The 20,730-nt window shown below is 43.1% G+C and overlaps 1 pseudogene; it reads left to right on the top strand.

Annotated features, from left to right (window-relative positions):
• The first annotated feature begins 1,590 nt into the window (after positions 1-1,590).
• LOC135534404 (calpain-2 catalytic subunit-like) lies at positions 1,591-20,440 on the top strand (annotated as a pseudogene).
• Positions 20,441-20,730: the final 290 nt, after the last annotated feature.

Genomic DNA, 20,730 nt, shown 5'->3' with positions numbered 1-20,730 from the left:
TCTCGGCCCCTGAATGATACGCATCGGCCCCCTGAATGATACGCATCGGCCCCCTGAATGATACGCATCGGCCCCCTGAATGACACGCATCGGCCCCTGAATGACACGCATCGGCCCCCTGAATGACACGCGTCTCGGCCCCCTGAATGATACGCGTCTCGGCCCCCTGAATGATACGCGTCTCGGCCCCTGAATGATACGCGCCTCGGCCCCCTGAATGATACGCCCGGCCCCTGAATGATACGCATCGGCCCCTGAATGATACGCATCGGCCCCCTGAATGATACGCGTCTCGGCCCCCTGAATGATACGCGTCTCGGCCCCCTGAATGATACGCGTCTCGGCCCCCTGAATGATACGCGTCGGCTCCCTGAATGATACGCGTCGGTCCCCCTGAATGATACGCGTCGGCCCCCTGAATGATACGCGTCTCGGCCCCCTGAATGATACGCATCGGCCCCTGAATGATACGCGTCTCGGCCCCCTGAATGATACGCGTCGGCCCCCTGAATGGTACGCGTCGGTCCCCTGAATGATACGCGTCGGTCCCCTGAATGACACGCATCGGTCCCCTGAATGATACGCGTCTCGATTTTGAGATATGGGGGGGGGATCCATTAGGGGGTGGAATCCATTAGATTTTGAGATGGGGGGGGTGGAATCCATTAGATTTTGAGATGGGGGGGTGGAATCCATTAGGGGGGTGGAATCCATTAGATTTTGAGATGGGGGGTGGAATCCAAAGTTGTGCTATATATTCATTGGCTATGTCATGGCTAATTTGTAAATGATAAATATTGATACTGTTGGTTGTTTGTTCCTTGTCAATCATTGGTGAAATTAGCTTTCAGACAATATCTTTAAGTAAATCAATCATTCCTTAATTAATGGAATTGCAGACAGGAGTTGACAACGGGAACACAGCACGCATGTTTCTGAGTTAGTTCTGCATCCCACCTAGGGGCACTGCTGATTTATATACATGTGATCACTCCCTGGTGGTATTGATCCCTACGTCAATGTATGTGTATCAATAATCTGAAGTTACCTTATAAAGCAGTACAGTAACTTCTCTAATTCATTAGCATTGTCCACTGTCACACACTGTCAACATTTCAAAACCAGACAGTGGTTACTTCTCTTATCGAGTTTCAGTCTGACTCAGACCCGGCCTGCAAGCACTCTCACAACAGCCAGGGTTTAACCACAAAGATATAGATGGCTTGTGCAACTTATAGTGACAAGAGTTTTTAGACACATTGCAACAGTATCTTATAAGGCCTGCAGCAAAACATATGGATCTTTAAGTGATCCTTAATCACTAATGAGGAGGGGCTTTGGAGGAGGGACTCCCCCTAAAATATATTACCAGCTCAAAATCTCAATCTGCGAAAATGGCAAGTTAATTTGGGGTTGATGAGGATTTCAGAACTAAAGTGGGGGGGGGGCAAAAAGACACAGGCTATCGTCTTGAAAAAGGAAAGATGCACATCCTAATTGACCCCCCAACCCTGACGCGTTCCAGTTTCCAGTCACTCATTCAACATGAATCTAGTAAATCTTCCTCAGTTCATTTTAAATTGAGTGTAACAGGACTGTGGTTCTTCTCTCTCTTTCTCCAGCTCCTCTGAGTGGAACAGCGTTGATGTTTCTGAGCGGGACAACGTGAAGGCAGACGACGGAGAGTTCTGGTAACGTCATCAATACAGAACTCATCTAGGACCAGTTTCCCGGAACTAGATTTTAAACGAGTCCTTGAGTAAAAATAACTTTCAATAGAGAATCTCCGCTTTTTGGGGGTCCAAGACTTTATCTGGGTCCAGGAAGCCAGGTCGTAATGACTTCATCATTACATGTCCTGTGTCTGTGCAGTATATAGTAGACGGAATAGACATTGTGTGCTCATTATCCTCAGTGTCTGTTTGGTGAAGTGTTTTTTTCTTAATCTGTACTGCTTTGCGATCTGTTTTTAACAACAAAAAAAACATTTTTACAGGATATGTTTCAGACTTGGTGTTTCCTTCATGTCTTTACAGGATGTCCTACTCTGACTTCACGAGGCACTACCATCGTCTGGAGCTCTGCACTCTGACCCCTGACACACTGACCACCGATGACGTTAAACACTGGAGCGTGACCAACTACGACGGGGCCTGGAGGAAAGGATCGACGGCAGGAGGATGCAGGAACAATCCCTGTAAGTCTAACTGCAGTATGCAGGAACACTAGTTAGGTATGTCCACCTGTATTCTTCTGAGAGATCAGATGACCTAGACCCTGAAACACCTTGTCTTCTCTAGGAAGACCCTGAAACACCTCGTCTTCTCTAGGAAGACCTAGACCCTGAAACACCACGTCTTCTCTAGGAAGACCTAGACCCTGAAACACCTCGTCTTCTCTAGGAAGACCCTGAAACACCTCATCTTCTCTAGGAAGACCTAGACCCTGAAACACCTAGTCTTCTCTAGGAAGACCTAGACCCTGAAACACCTAGTCTTCTCTAGGAAGACCTAGACCCTGAAACACCTAGTCTTCTCTAGGAAGACCTAGACCCTGAAACACCTCGTCTTCTCTAGGAAGACCTAGACCCTGAAACACCTCGTCTTCTCTAGGAAGACCTAGACCCTGAAACACCTCGTCTTCTCTAGGAAGACCCTGAAACACCTCGTCTTCTCTAGGAAGACCCTGAAACACCTCGTCTTCTCTAGGAAGACCCTGAAACACCTCGTCTTCTCTAGGAAGACCCTGAAACACCTCGTCTTCTCTAGGAAGACCCTGAAACACCTCGTCTTCTCTAGGAAGACCCTGAAACACCTCGTCTTCTCTGGGTCAGTGGTATTGATGGTGCTTCTTTGAGTTACATTAAAGTGTAGAGGGTTGTTAGTTTGTTCCCAGGTTGGGATCGAATTTCCACTCTGTTACATACGAACACCAGCCGTGAGAAAGGAATTCTACACAACATGCAGTCTCCCTCCCTCACCCTGACCTTTGTCAATCCGGGTTCCCTACAGACACGTTCTGGATGAATCCCCAGTTCAAGATCAAGCTGGAGGAAGAGGATGACGACCCGGGGGATGATGAGGTGGGCTGTAGCTTCGTGGTGGGACTCATCCAAAAGAACAGAAGGCGGATGAGGAAAGCAGGAGAGGACATGCACACCATCGGATTCGCCATCTATGAGGTGGGGCTCATAAGATATGTTTGTATCCATTAGGACATTCACTCTGTGTCGTATGTATCAGATACTCTCCCAGTATATCTACAACTATATCCAAATATACTCTCCTAGTATATCTACAACTATATCCAAATATACTCTCCCAGTATATCTACAACTATATCCAAATATACTCTCCCAGTATATCTACAACTATATACAAATATACTCTCCCAGTATATCTACAACTATATACAAATATACTCTCCTAGTATATCTACAACTAAATACAAATATACTCTCCCAGTATATCTACAACTATATACAAATATACTCTCCCAGTATATCTACAACTATATGCAAATATACTCTCCCAGTATATCTACATCCAAATATACATTACATTACATTTAAGTCATTTAGCAGACGCTCTTATCCAGAGCGACTTACAAATTGGTGAATTCACCTTCTGACATCAGTGGATATACTCTCCCAGTATATCTACAACTATATACAAATATACTCTCCCAGTATATCTACAACTATATACAAATATACTCTCCCAGTATATCTACAACTATATACAAATATACTCTCCCAGTATATCTACAACTATATACAAATATACTCTCCCAGTATATCTACAACTATATACAAATATACTCTCCCAGTATATCTACAACTATATACAAATATTGTTTTGTGTAGTTGTTGATTTAGTTTTCTGTCAGTTTGGTGCATTGAGTAAGAACAGTAATAAATGTTATTGTTTGTTATTTAAGTGTTTCTGCTTGTGTCTCCTTGCTCTCTAATCCCAGGTGCCAGAACAGTTCCACGGCCAGCGGGAGGTCCACCTGGATAAGAACTACTTCCTGTCTCACGCCCAGACGGCCGTTCTGAGACCTTCATCAACCTGAGAGAGGTCAGCACCCGCTTCAAACTGCCCCCAGGAGAATACCTCATCGTCCCCTCCACCTTCGAAGCCAGCCTGAGGCAGGGGACTTCTGCCCTCACAGTGTTCTCCGAGAAACAGACGAGACTCTGTAAGCGTGTGTGTGTGTGTGTGTGTGTGTGCGTGTGCGTGTATACTCCAGGTTTGAAAATATCAGGGCTGGTCAAAGATCAATGTGTTTATTTTTGTAATCATTTTTATTTTTGTCAGGCCCTGTGACGGCCAGTTAAGTAGAACTAGAGGATGTAAGAAACAATTCTACACTACTCTACATTACACTACATTACACTACTCTACTCTACTCTACATTACACTACTCTACTCTACACTACTCTACATTACACTACTCTACTCTACACTACTCTACATTACACTACACTACTCTACATTACACTACATTACACTACATTACACTACTCTACATTACACTACTCTACTCTACTCTACACTACATTACACTACTCTACATTACACTACTCTACTCTACTCTACACTACTCTACATTACACTACTCTACTCTACATTACACTACTCTACTCTACATTACACTACTCTACTCTACTCTACATTACACTACTCTACTCTACATTACACTACTCTACACTACTCTACATTACACTACTCTACTCTACACTACTCTACATTACACTACATTACACTACATTACACTACTCTACATTACACTACTCTACTCTACACTACTCTACATTACACTACTCTACACTACTCTACACTACTCTACATTACACTACTCTACTCTACTCTACACTACACTACTCTACATTACACTACTCTACACTACTCTACATTACACTACTCTACACTACTCTACATTACACTACTCTACACTACTCTACACTACACTACTCTACACTACACTACTCTACATTACACTACACTACTCTACATTACACTACTCTACTCTACACTACTCTACATTACACTACACTACTCTACATTACACTACTCTACACTACTCTACACTACACTACTCTACACTACACTACACTACTCTACACTACTCTACATTACACTACACTACTCTACATTACACTACTCTACACTACTCTACATTACACTACTCTACACTACTCTACACTACACTACACTACACTACACTACTCTACACTACTCTACATTACACTACACTACTCTACATTACACTACTCTACACTACTCTACACTACATTACTCTACTCTACACTACACTACACTACTCTACACTACATTACACTACTCTACACTACATTACTCTACTCTACACTACACTACACTACACTACTCTACACTACATTACACTACACTACACTACTCTACACTACTCTACATTACACTACACTACTCTACATTACTCTACTCTACACTACACTACTCTACACTACATTACACTACTCTACACTACTCTACATTACACTACATTACACTACATTACACTACATTACACTACATTACACTACTCTACATTACACTACATTACACTACTCTACACTACTCTACTCTACACTACATTACACTACTCTACTCTACTCTACATTACACTACTCTACTCTACTCTACATTACACTACTCTACTCTACTCTACATTACACTACTCTACTCTACACTACTCTACATTACACTACACTACTCTACATTACACTACATTACACTACATTACACTACTCTACATTACACTACTCTACTCTACACTACTCTACATTACACTACTCTACACTACTCTACACTACTCTACATTACACTACTCTACTCTACTCTACACTACACTACTCTACATTACACTACTCTACACTACTCTACTCTACATTACACTACTCTACACTACTCTACATTACACTACTCTACACTACTCTACACTACACTACTCTACACTACTCTACATTACACTACACTACTCTACATTACACTACTCTACACTACTCTACACTACTCTACATTACACTACACTACTCTACATTACACTACTCTACACTACTCTACACTACACTACTCTACACTACACTACACTACTCTACACTACTCTACACTACACTACTCTACATTACACTACTCTACACTACTCTACATTACACTACTCTACACTACTCTACATTACACTACACTACTCTACACTACACTACACTACACTACTCTACACTACTCTACATTACACTACACTACTCTACATTACACTACTCTACACTACTCTACACTACACTACTCTACACTACATTACTCTACACTACACTACACTACACTACTCTACACTACATTACACTACTCTACTCTACACTACATTACTCTACACTACACTACACTACTCTACACTACATTACACTACACTACACTACTCTACACTACTCTACATTACACTACACTACTCTACATTACTCTACTCTACACTACACTACACTACACTACACTACATTACACTACTCTACACTACTCTACATTACACTACATTACACTACATTACACTACTCTACACTACTCTACATTACACTACATTACACTACTCTACACTACTCTACTCTACACTACATTACACTACTCTACACTACTCTGCACTACATTACTCTACACTACATTACACTACTCTACACTACACTACTCTACACTACATTACTCTACACTACATTACACTACTCTACACTACACTACACTACACTACACTACACTACACTACTCTACAATACACTACACTACACTACAATACACTACATTACACTACTCTACATTACACTACTCTACACTACATTACACTACATTACACTACTCTACATTACATTACACTACATTACATGACACTACTCTACACTACATTACACTACATTACACTACTCTACATTACATTAAACTACATTACATGACACTACTCTACACTACACTACACTACTCTACACTACATTACACTACTCTACACTACTCTACACTACTCTACATTACATTACACTACACTACATTACACTACTCTACACTACATTACACTACTCTACATTACACTACTCTACACTACATTACACTACATTACACTACTCTACATTACATTACACTACATTACATGACACTACTCTACACTACATTACACTACATTACACTACTCTACATTACATTAAACTACATTACATGACACTACTCTACACTACACTACACTACTCTACACTACATTACACTACTCTACACTACTCTACACTACTCTACATTACATTACACTACACTACATTACACTACTCTACACTACATTACACTACTCTACACTACATTACACTACTCTACACTACTCTACACTACACTACTCTACACTACACTACACTACTCTGCACTACATTACACTACACTACATTACACTACTCTGCACTACATTACACTACATTACACTACATTACACTACATTACACTACACTACATTACACTACATTACACTACACTACATTACACTACATTACATTACACTACATTACACTACACTACATTACACTACTCTACATTACACTACATTACATTACACTACTCTACATTACACTACACTACACTACTCTACACTACTCTACATTACACTACACTACTCTACATTACTCTACTCTACACTACACTACACTACACTACACTACATTACACTACTCTACACTACTCTACATTACACTACATTACACTACATTACACTACATTACACTACTCTACATTACACTACATTACACTACTCTACACTACTCTACTCTACACTACATTACACTACTCTACACTACTCTGCACTACATTACTCTACACTACATTACACTACTCTACACTACACTACTCTACACTACATTACTCTACACTACATTACACTACTCTACACTACACTACACTACACTACACTACACTACTCTACAATACACTACACTACACTACAATACACTACATTACACTACTCTACATTACACTACTCTACACTACATTACACTACATTACACTACTCTACATTACATTACACTACATTACATGACACTACTCTACACTACATTACACTACATTACACTACTCTACATTACATTAAACTACATTACATGACACTACTCTACACTACACTACACTACTCTACACTACATTACACTACATTACACTACTCTACACTACTCTACACTACTCTACATTACATTACACTACACTACTCTACACTACTCTACACTACTCTACATTACATTACACTACACTACATTACACTACTCTACACTACATTACACTACTCTACACTACATTACACTACTCTACACTACATTACACTACTCTACACTACTCTACACTACACTACTCTACACTACACTACACTACTCTGCACTACATTACACTACACTACATTACACTACTCTGCACTACATTACACTACATTACACTACATTACACTACATTACACTACACTACATTACACTACATTACACTACACTACATTACACTACTCTACATTACACTACATTACATTACACTACTCTACATTACACTACACTACACTACATTACACTACTCTACATTACACTACATTACACTACATTACACTACTCTACATTACATTACACTACTCTACACTACTCTACATTACACTACTCTACATTACTCTACACTACTCTACACTACATTACACTACTCTACACTACTCTACACTACTCTACATTACACTACACTACATTACACTACTCTACACTACATTACACTACTCTACACTACATTACACTACTCTACACTACTCTACACTACATTACACTACATTACACTACTCTACACTACATTACACTACATTGCACTACACTACACTACATTACACTGCACTACATTACACTACTCTACACTACTCTACATTACATTACACTACTCTACATTACACTACACTACACTACATTACACTACTCTACATTACATTACACTACGCTACATTACACTACATTACACTACTCTACATTACATTACATTACTCTACATTACACTACATTACACTACTCTACATTACATTACACTACTCTACATTACACTACTCTACTCTACTTTACACTACATTACACTACTCTACACTACATTACACTACTCTACACTACATTACACTACTCTACACTACATTACACTACTCTACACTACATTACACTTCACTTCTCTCACTTTCCAAAGTGACTTATCATGGCGGTATCTCTGTAGGATACAGTACCCGAGGGGGAGGTTGATGCTGGCTTCAGGGGCCTGTTCACTAAGCTTGCTGGAGATGTAAGTATCATTACCGACCATTACTATTATAAACTGGTTACCAATGTAATTAGAGATACATGTTTTGTCATACCCGTGGTATACTGTCTGATATATAACACGTCTGTCAGCCAATCAGTATTCAGGGCTTGAATCACCCAGTTTATAACAGACCATTTTGTGTGTATTATATATATATATATATATATATAAAATACATAATATGACACTGCCAAAAATATGTATATATATATATAAATATAAAATACATAATATATATAAAATACATAATATGACACTGCCAAAAATATGTATGTGTGTATATATATATATATATAAATATAAAATACATAATATATATAAAATACATAATATGACACTGCCAAAAATATGTATGTGTATATATATATAAATATAAAATACATAATATATATAAAATACATAATATGACACTGCCAAAAATATGTATGTGTATATATATATATATATATATATATATATTTTTTTTTTTGGCAGTATATATATATATTTTTGGCAGTATATATATACATATAAAATACATAATATGACACTGCCAAAAATATGTATAATATTTAATGAAGTTATTGACTGGGCAAATGTACCTTTTCATAGTTGAAGTACTTCTCTGTGTGAATAGGATATGGAGATTTCAGCATCTGAACTCAGGAGCATCTTCAACAAAATCGTTGCTAAGCGTGAGTCAACTGCTTTCTTTCCAGTCACGATTTGTGTTTGTACTGTGCACACTGAATACTACAATGAACTAAAATATATAAACGCAACAGGTAACGTGTTGGTCCCATGTTTCATGAGCTGACATAAAAAAAAATCCTAGAAATGTTCCTTACGCACAAAAAGCTTATTTCTCTCAAAATGTTGTGCGCAGATTTGTTTACATCTCTGTTCGTGAGCATTTCTCCTTTGCCTGGATAACCGTCTCAGGGAAGCTCATCTGCGAGCTCGTCGTCCTCACCAGGGTCTTTACCCTGACCGCAGTTTGGCGTCGTAACCAACTGCAACGCTGCAAAGGTCTTCACGGATTAGTCCCGGTTTCACCTGTACCGAGCAGATGGCGTTGTACGGGTCAGCGGTTTGCTCATGTCAACGTTGTGAACAGAGCCCCATGTTGGTGGTGGGGTTATGGTATGGGCAGGCATAAGCTACGGACAACGAACAAGGTTGCAATTTATCAAAAGCAATATTAATGCACAAAGATACCGTGATGAGTTCCTGAGGCCCCGTTGTCGTGCCATTCATCCGCCGTCATCACCTCATGTTTCAGCATGATAATGCACGGCACCATGTCACAAGGATCTGTACACAATTCATGGAAGCTGAACATGTCCCAGTTCTTCCATGGCCTCCACACTCACCAGACATGTTACTCATTGAGCATGTTTGGGATGCTCTGGATCGACGTGTACGACAGCGTGTTCCAGGTCCCTCCAATAACCATCAACTTCACACAGCCATTGAAGAGATGCGGGACAACATTCCACAGGCCACAATCAACAGCCTGATCAACTCTATGAGAAGGAGATTTGTTGCACTGCATGAGGCAAATGGTGGAACCAGATACTGACTGGTTTTCTGATCCACGCCCCTACCTTTTATTTAACACGCTGTCGTACACGTTGATCCACAGCAGATACTGACTGGTTTTCTGATCCACGCCCCTACCTTTTATTTAACACGCTGTCGTACACGTTGATCCACAGCAGATACTGACTGGTTTTCTGATCCACGCCCCTACCTTTTTAATAAAGGTATCTGTGACCAATAGATGTATATCTGTATTCCCAGTCATGATATTATAGATTAGGGCCGAATTAATTTCTCAGTTGACTGATTTCCTTACATGAACAGGAATTTAAGGTTTTTGAAATTGTTGCGTTGATATTTTTGTTCATTGTATAGAGAGCACATGTTTAATGTATATTGCAGACTACAGAAGTCCCTACTCTGTCCCTACCCTGTCCCAACTCTGTCCCAACTCTGTCCCTACCCTGTCCCTACCCTGTCCCTACCCTGTCCCTTCCCTGTCCCTTCCCTGTCCCTACCCTGTCCCTAACTCTGTCTTACTCTGTCCCCACCCTGTCCCCACCCTGTCCTAACTCTGTGTCCTCTGCAGGAACGGACATAAAGACGGACGGCTTCAGCCTGGACACAGCCAGAATCATGGTCAACCTCATGGACGTATCCTTTACTACTCCCTTACACAACTACTACCTCTGTTACATACTGTTGTTACATACTGTTACATACTGTTGTTACATACTGCTCCCTTACACAACTACTACCGCTGTTACATACTGTTGTTACATACTGTTGTTAGATACTGTTGTTAGATACTGTTGTTAGATACTGTTGTTAGATACTGTTGTTAGATACTGTTGTTAGATACTGTTGTTAGATACTGTTGTTAGATACTGTTGTTACATGCTGTTGTTAGATACTGTTGTTACATGCTGTTGTTAGATACTGTTGTTCGATACTGTTGTTAGATACTGTTGTTAGATACTGTTGTTAGATACTGTTGTTACATACTGTTGTTACATACTGTTGTTACATATCCAAATGGCCAAGGTGGAGAAAAGGGACCTCCATGTAGTCTTCCTCGACCTCGCCAATGCATTTGGCTCTGTGCCCCATGAACTCCTGTGGTCTGCCTTCAGATTTCTCCACATACCGGACACCATCACAAACCTGGTGAAGTCGTACTTCCAGGATCTGCAGTTCTGCTTCACCACCTCAGAGTTCACCGCCTCATGGCAGGGCCTGAATGTAAGGAATAATGGCGGGATGTACCATTTCTCCGTTGGCATTCACAATGGCAATGGAGGTTATCATCAGATCCTCAAAATGGGTTGCTGGTGGACAGCGAGTCGACTCTGGTTTCCGCCTCCCTCCACTCAGAGCCTACATGGACGACATCACAACATTGACCACCACTGTCCCATGCACCAGGAGACTGCTCAGAAAACTCGAGGAGAACATCAGCTGGGCCCGTATGAAGATTAAACCATCCAAGTCACGCAGCATCTCGATTGTGAAGGGAGTACTCTCTGACCTGAAATTCTTCATCGGAGATGACCAAATCCCAACAGTGTCTGAGCAGCCGGTAAAAAGCCTTGGAAGGTGGTATGATGCAAGCCTGAAGGACAAAGACCAGGTGCAACAGCTGCGCAAAGACATCAGTAGTAGCCTACAGTCCATCGACAACACCCAGCTACCTGGAAAGTTAAAGGCCTGGTGTCTGCAGTTTGGTCTCCTACCCCGGGTGTTGTGGCCCTTAGCACTGTATGAGGTTCCAATCTCAACAGTGGAGAAGATGGAAAGAGGAGTCACAGGCTACTTAAAGAAGTGGCTCGGAGTTCCACGATGCTTTACCACCATAGGCCTCTATGGAGATGGTGTCCTCAAGCTGCCCCTCACCAGTCTAACAGAGGAATTCAAGTGTGCAAAAACCAGGCTCCAGATGACACTGAATGAATCTCGAGACCCAGTGGTGAGCAACCACGCGCCGACCTTGGCAACTGGGCGCAAATGGAAGCCAGGAAAAGCAGTCCAGGAGGCAACAGCAGCCCTCAGACATGCTGACATTGTGGGTCATGTTCAGCAAGGAAGAGGAGGCCTTGGGCTAACTAGCCGTGCTGCTTGGAGTAAGGCCACTGCACCAGAGCGGCGGAAGATGGTAGTGCAGGAAGTACGCCATCAGGAGGAGGCTGCAAGGAGGGCCAAGGCAGTCTCTCTTGCCAAACAGGGACAGTGGACTCGATGGGACAGTGTGGAGAAGAGGAAGATCAGCTGGAAGGATCTGTGGGCCATGGAAGCGAGGCGGTTGAGCTTTTCAATCAGAGCAACATATGACGCGTCCTTCCAACACCAGTTAATCTTCACCAATGGGATGGTGAAGATCCGGACTGTGCCCTCTGTTCCATGCCAGCCAACCTCAGGCACATTCTCACAGGGTGTAAAACAAGCCTCACCCAAGGACGCTACACTTGGCGTCACAACCAAGTCCTTAAAAACCTTGCGTCCGCCCTGGAGGACAAGCGAGCTGCCACCAACTCCCTACCACCCACAGCAGCATCACACTCCTTACGGACAAACTTTGTCCGCGAAGGGGTTAAACCACCGAAGAGCGGCTCTACACCATTAGAGCGAGACCAGCTGCGCTTGGCCCGCGACTGGAAAATGCTAGCTGACATTGGCCGGCAACGTGTGTTTCCTCCGGAGATCGCAACCACCACCCTAAGACCTGACATGGTGCTCTGGTCCCATTCACTCAATAAGGTCTTCATCATTGAGCTCACAGTACCCTGGGAAAACTCAGTAGATGAGGCTTATGAGCGAAAACATCTGCGCTATGCTGATCTAGCTGCCGAAGCACGGCATCATGGCTGGAACACAGAAGTCCGACCAGTGGAGGTGGGCTGCAGAGGTTTTGTGGCAACATCTACAACCAGACTGCTTAGAGACCTGGGAATTAAGGGCCAGAGCCAGCGTTCGGCAATCAAAGCTGTATCAGAGGCGGCAGAAGGCAGCAGTCAGTAGCTCTGGATGAAGAGGAAAGACCCCAGCTGGGCCCCGAAGTGAGAGGGCCAGGAGGTATGCGGTCAACAATGCTTGACTCAGGGAGGAGGACGCCCCTGCCATGCATAGTCCCATGGGATGTTGGCTATCAACAACAAGGCAACTCCTATGACTAATTGGGAATGGGACGCAAGCGTAGGATTGATCACCCTGTCGCTGGCCGCCTTTGGGGAGGGTGTATAGTGTGAAAGGCCGAAACACCCTAGGAACCAAAGGTACACTACTGACGATGCGCTCCCCAAATTTCACCACGCTCACTGTTCATTAACTCTTGGAAGTGCTTGCACAAAGGATAGTAACATCTCATCCTGTGTTCTTGGAATCTGAATATGTTGTGACATACTGTTGTTACATACTGTTGTTACATACTGTTGTTAGATACTGTTGTTAGATACTGTTGTTAGATACTGTTGTTAGCTACTGTTGTTAGCTACTGTTGTTAGCTACAGTTGTTAGCTACTGTTGTTAGCTACTGTTAGCTACTGTTGTTAGCTACTGTTGTTAGCTACTGTTGTTACATACTGTTGTTACATACTGTTGTTAGATACTGTTGTTAGATACTGTTGTTAGATACTGTTGTTAGATACTGTTGTTAGATACTGTTGTTAGCTACTGTTGTTAGCTACAGTTGTTAGCTACAGTTGTTAGCTACAGTTGTTAGCTACTGTTGTTAGCTACTGTTAGCTACTGTTGTTAGCTACTGTTGTTAGCTACTGTTGTTAGCTACTGTTGTTACATACTGTTGTTAGATACTGTTGTTACATACTGTTCCCTTACACAACTCCTATTACATATTGTTGTTACATATTGTTGTTACATACTGTTGTGACATACTGTTGTGACATACTGTTGTGACATGCTGTTGTTACATACTGTTGTTACATTCTGTTGTTACATACTGTTGTTACATACTGTTGTTACATACTGTTGTTACATACTGTTAGATACCGTTGTTAGATACCGTTGTTAGATACCGTTGTTAGATACCGTTGTTAGATACCGTTGTTAGATACCGTTGTTTAACCTTAACCGTTAAGCAGGACAGTGGTAACGGCAAACTGGGGCTGGGAGAGTTTGCAACCCTGTGGAAGAAGATTCAGAAATACCTGGTGAGGTTCTCGTGTGTTACTGCTGTGGTAGCTCTGGTCCAGGGCATTACATAGGTTCAGCAAGCTGCATGTAACGCCTTGGACCAGAGCTACTGTGGTACTATCTCTGTTGTGTTAAGATTGGACAGCCTACAAGTGTTTACCGAGTGTAGTGTGTGTTTTACACAGTGCAATCTCTTTAACATGTCCCTGTTCCCCCTCTGTCCCTCTCTCTCGCCCTACCTCTCCCTTCCTCTCTCTCGCCCTACCTCTCTCTCTCTCTCTCTCGCCCTACCTCTCCCTTCCTCCCTCTCTCTCTCGCCCTACCTCTCCCTCCATCCCTCTCTCGCCGCCCTACCTCTCCCTCCATCCCTCTCTCTCTCGCCCCCTACCTCTCCCTCCATCCCTCTCTCTCTCGCCTCTACCTCTCCCTCCATCCCCCTCTCTCTCGCCCTACCTCTCCCTCCATCCCTCTCTCTCTCGCCCTACCTCTCCCTCCCTCCCTCTCTCTCTCTCACCCTACCTCTCCCTCCCTCCCTCTCTCTCGCCCTACCTCTCTCTCCCTCCCTCTCTCTCTCGCCCTACCTCCCCCCTCCCTCTCTCTCTCGCCCCTACCTCTCTCCCTCCCTCTCTCTCTCGCCCTACCTCTCTCTCCCTCCCTCTCTCTCACGCCCCTACCTCTCCCTCCCTCCCTCTCTCTCTCGCCTACCTCTCCCTCCCTCTCTCTCTCGCCCTCTACCTCTCCCTCCCTCTCTCTCTCTCTCTCTCTCCGCCCTACCCTCCCTCTCTCTCTCTCTCTCTCTCGCCCTACCTCTCTCTCTCTCTCTCTCTCGCCCTACCTCTCTCTCTCTCTCTCTCGCCCTACCTCTCCCTCTCTCTCTCTCCCCACCTCTCTCTCTCTCTCTCTCCCTACCTCTCCTCCCCCTCTCCTCTCGCCCACCTCTCCCTCCCTCTCTCTCTCTCGCCCCACCTCTCCCTCCCTCTCTCTCTCTCGCCCTACCTCTCCCTCCCTCACTCTCGCCGCCCACCTCTCCCTCTCTCGCCCCACCTCTCCCTCCCTCACTCTCTCTCGCCCTACCTCTCCCTCTCGCCCCCACCTCTCCCTCCCTCTCTCTCACACCCTACCTCCCCTCCCTCTCTCTCTCTCGCCCTACCTCTCCCTCTCTCGCCCTACCTCTCCCTCTCTCGCCCTACCTCTCCCTCCCTCACTCTCTCTCGCCCTACCTCTCCCTCTCTCGCCCTACCTCTCTCTCGCCCCTACCTCTCTCTCGCCCTACCTCTCTCTCCCTCCTCCCTCCCTCCCTCCCTCTCTCTCTCTCGCCCTACCTCTCCCTCCCTCTCTCTCGCCCTACCTCTCCCTCCCTCTCTCTCTCTCTCGCCCTAACTCTCTAGTCCATCTATAAGAGCAATGACATGGATGGGTCTGGCTGTATGAGCACACCAGAGATGAGGATGGCCTTAAACAAAGCAGGTTTGTGGACATTAAATAAACCTAATTTACACAAATGTATGGGTTCTATACTCAGGGATCAATAGTGTATGCACAGTCTACTGTTAGACACTTTGGATAAAAGCCAAGTGACATACATTATACTGTATATTATATAAGTACCAGTCAAAAGTTTTAGAACACCTCATTCAAGGATTTTTCTTTATTTGTTTTACTATTTTCTACAGAATAATAGTGAAGATATCAAAACTATGAAATAACACATATGGAATCATGTAGTAACCAATAAAAAGTGTTAAACAAATCTAAATATATCTTTATAATTGGAGATTCTTCAATGTAGCCTCCATTTGCCTTGATGACAGCTTTGCACACTCTTGGTATTCTCTCAACCAGCTTCATGAGATAGTCACCTGGAATAGATTTCAATTAACAGGTGTGAAAAAAGTTCATTTGTGGAATTTCTTTCCGTCTTAATGCATTTGAGCCAATCAGTTGTGTTGTGACAAGGTAGAGGTGGTATACAGAACATCGCCCTATTTGGTAAAAGACCAAGTCAATATTATGGTAAGACATGAACGTCAGTCAATCTGGAAAATTTCAAGAACTTTGAATGTTTCTTTAAGTGCGGTCGCAAAAACCATCAAGCGCTATGATGAAACTGGCTCTCATGAGGACCGCCACAGGAAAGGAAGACCCAGAGTTCCCTCTGATGCAGAGGATAAGTTCATTAAAGTTAACTGCACCTCAGATTGCAGCCCAAATAAATGCTTCACAGAGTTCAAGTAACAGACACATCTCAACATCAACTGTTCAGAGGAGACTGTGTGAATCAGGCCTTCATGGTCGAATTGCTGTAAAGAAACCACTACTAAAGGACACCAATAAGAAGAGACTTGCTTGGACCAAGAGACACGAGCAATGGACATTAGATCGGTGGAAATCTGTCCTTTTGTCTGACGAGTAGGTGAACGGATTATCTCTGCATGTGTGGTTCCCACCGTGAAGCATGGAGGAGGAGGTGTGATGGTGTGGGGTGCTTTGCTGGTAACACTGTCAGTGATTTATTTAGTATTCAAGGCACACTTAACCAGCATGGCTACCACAGCATTCTGCAGCGATACACCATCCCATCTGGTTTGCGCTTGGTGGGACTATCATTTGTTTTTCAACAGGACAATGACCCAACACACCTCCAGGCTGTGTAAGGGCTATATGACCAAGAAGGAGAGTGATGGAGTGCTGCATCAGATGACCTGGCCTCCACAATCACCCAACCTCAACCCAATTGAGATGGTTTTGGATTAGTTGGACCGCAGAGGGAAGGAAAAGCAGCCAACAAGTGCTCAGCATATGTCTACTTTGAAGAATCTAAAATATATTTTGATTTGGTAACGAGTGCGCTGAGAGTCGGGAAGCAAGTTCAGGGAGTTTTAATAAATAAATGTAGCATAATACAACACACAACGCACAGACAGGAAACAGAAACAATGATGCCTGGGGAAGGAACCAAGGGGAGTGACACATATATACTGGATGAGCTGCACTACCTGAGCCACTTGTGTGGGTTGTAGACTCCGTCTCATGCTAACACTAGAGTGAAAGCACCGCCAGCATTCAAAAGTGACCAAAACATCAGCCAGGAAGCATAGGAACTGAGAAGTGGTCTGTGGTCCCCACCTGCAGAACCACTCCTTTATTGGGGGTATCTTGCTAATTGCCTATAATTTCCACCTGTTGTCTATCCCATTTGCACAACAGCATGTGAAATTTATTGTCAATCAGTGTTGCTTTATTGTCAATCAGTGGACAGCTTGATTTCACAGAAGTGTGATTGACTTGGAGTTACATTGTGTTGTTTAAGTGTTCCCTTTATTTTTTTGAGCAGTGTGTGTGTGTGTATGTATGTATGTATGTATGTATGTATGTATGTATGTATGTATGTATGTATGTATGTATGTATATATAATGGTAGGTGTGTATATATGGTAATCAAGGAGGTGAGTTTCATTATGCGCTTAACGATGGTGACATTGTGCGCCTTAAGGAGCAGCCTGGTGACCTCGAGGCCGGAGAGGGAGCACACCTGACAGATTTGTTTAACCCTTGTTTTGGTTACTACATGATTCCATGTGTTATTTCATAGTGTTGATGTCTTCACTATTATTCTACAATGTAGAAAATTGTCAAAATAAAGAAAAACCCTGGAATGAGAAGGTGTTGGAACTTTTGACTGGTACTGTATTTAAATATTTTTATTGGGGTCCCCATTACCAGACGCCCATGGTCACAGCTAGTCTTATTGGGGTCCCCATTACCCGACGCCCATGGTCACAGCTAGTCTTATTGGGGTCCCCATTTCCCAACGCCCATGGTCACAGCTAGTCTTATTGGGGTCCCCATTACCCGACGCCCATGGTCACAGCTAGTCTTATTGGGGTCCCCATTACCAGACGCCCATGGTCACAGCTAGTCTTATTGGGGTCCCCATTACCAGACGCCCATGGTCACAGCTAGTCTTATTGGGGTCCCCATTACCAGACGCCCATGGTCACAGCTAGTCTTATTGGGGTCCCCATTACCAGACGCCCATGGTCACAGCTAGTCTTATTGGGGTCCGACACGTAACGAAAAAGACATTACAGAAAAAAAGACTGTACAATTTACATACATTTAAAAACATCAATATGTAGCGTGTGTGCATCTATCAGTCACACAGATTTATAATCTATTTTTTAGGTTCTGATTGAATATATATTATAAATATATTATAAATCATAATCTATTTTTTAGGTTCTGATAGATTATAATCTATCTTCCGACAGGTTTCAGCCTGAACAACACTCTCCACCAGGTTTTGGCAGCTCGGTATGGAGAGGCCGACATGACCATTGACTTTGATAACTTTGTGGCTTGCGTCATGCGCCTGGAGATGATGTTCAGTAAGTACAACGACTTAACATCACAATCCTGAATTTGTGTTTCAGCCAAGACGGCAGCAACGCCTCGGCACTTGTGTACCTATAAAGCCGAATAATGGCCATGGAGTGTAACAGTAAATATTAAAGATTTTACATTTAATGTGTGGGTTACTTTGGAGGTTTTGTTGGAGAGAACCTGTCAGATGAGGATGGGAAGGAAAAGCCAGAAGAGGACTGGCCACCCCACATAGCCTGGTTCTCTCTAGGTTTCTTCCTAGGTTTTGGCCTTTCTCTGGAGTTTTTCCTAGCCACCGTGCTTCTACACCTGCATTGCTTGATGTTTGGGGTTTTAGGCTGGGTTTCTGTACAGCACTTTGAGATATCAGCTGATGTAAGAAGGGCTTTATGAATAAATGTGATTTGATGAGAGTATCTGTTATAGATGGCTAACACCTCGTTCCTCTCTCCACCTCGCAGAAGTCTTCAAGAAGCTTGACATGGATGACACTGGTTTCATTGAATTGGATTTCTTCCAGGTGAGAACTTTAAATTGTAGTTTGTAATCAACTCCTTATGTTGTTTTTTTCCGTTCTAATATATTGATTGTATTATTTTTCTATTTTCAGTGGTTGTCATTTTCCATGATCTAGAAGATGGCAGCACAAGACCTGGTCTCTCTCTGACCTGGTCTCTCTCTGACCTGGTCTCTCTCTGACCTGGTCTCTCTCTGACCTGTTCTCTCAAAGACCTGTTCTCTCTGAGACTGGTCTCTCTGAGACTGGTCTCTCTCTGACCTGGTCTCTCTCTGACCTGTTCTCTCAAAGACCTGTTCTCTCAAAGACCTGTTCTCTCAAAGACCTGTTCTCTCAAAGACCTGTTCTCTCAAAGACCTGTTCTCTCAAAGACCTGTTCTCTCTGAGACCTGTTCTCTCTGAGACTGGTCTCTCTCTGACCTGTTCTCTCAAAAGACCTGTTCTCTCAAAGACCTGTTCTCTCAAAGACCTGTTCTCTCAAAGACCTGTTCTCTCAAAGACCTGTTCTCTCTGAGACTGGTCTCTCTCTGAGACTGGTCTCTCTCTGACCTGTTCTCTCAAAAGACCTGTTCTCTCAAAAGACCTGTTCTCTCAAAAGACCTGTTCTCTCAAAAGACCTGTTCTCTCAAAAGACCTGTTCTCTCAAAAGACCTGTTCTCTCAAAAGACCTGTTCTCTCAAAAGACCTGTTCTCTCAAAAGACCTGTTCTCTCAAAAGACCTGTTCTCTCAAAGACCTGTTCTCTCAAAGACCTGTTCTCTCAAAGACCTGTTCTCTCAAAGACCTGTTCTCTCAAAGACCTGTTCTCTCAAAGACCTGTTCTCTCAAA

This window comes from Oncorhynchus masou, unplaced genomic scaffold, assembly GCF_036934945.1.
Source record: "Oncorhynchus masou masou isolate Uvic2021 unplaced genomic scaffold, UVic_Omas_1.1 unplaced_scaffold_3358, whole genome shotgun sequence".
NCBI lineage: Eukaryota > Metazoa > Chordata > Actinopteri > Salmoniformes > Salmonidae > Oncorhynchus > Oncorhynchus masou.
Note: the sequence above shows the minus strand (reverse complement) of the source record. Positions and strands in the feature narration are given on the sequence as shown.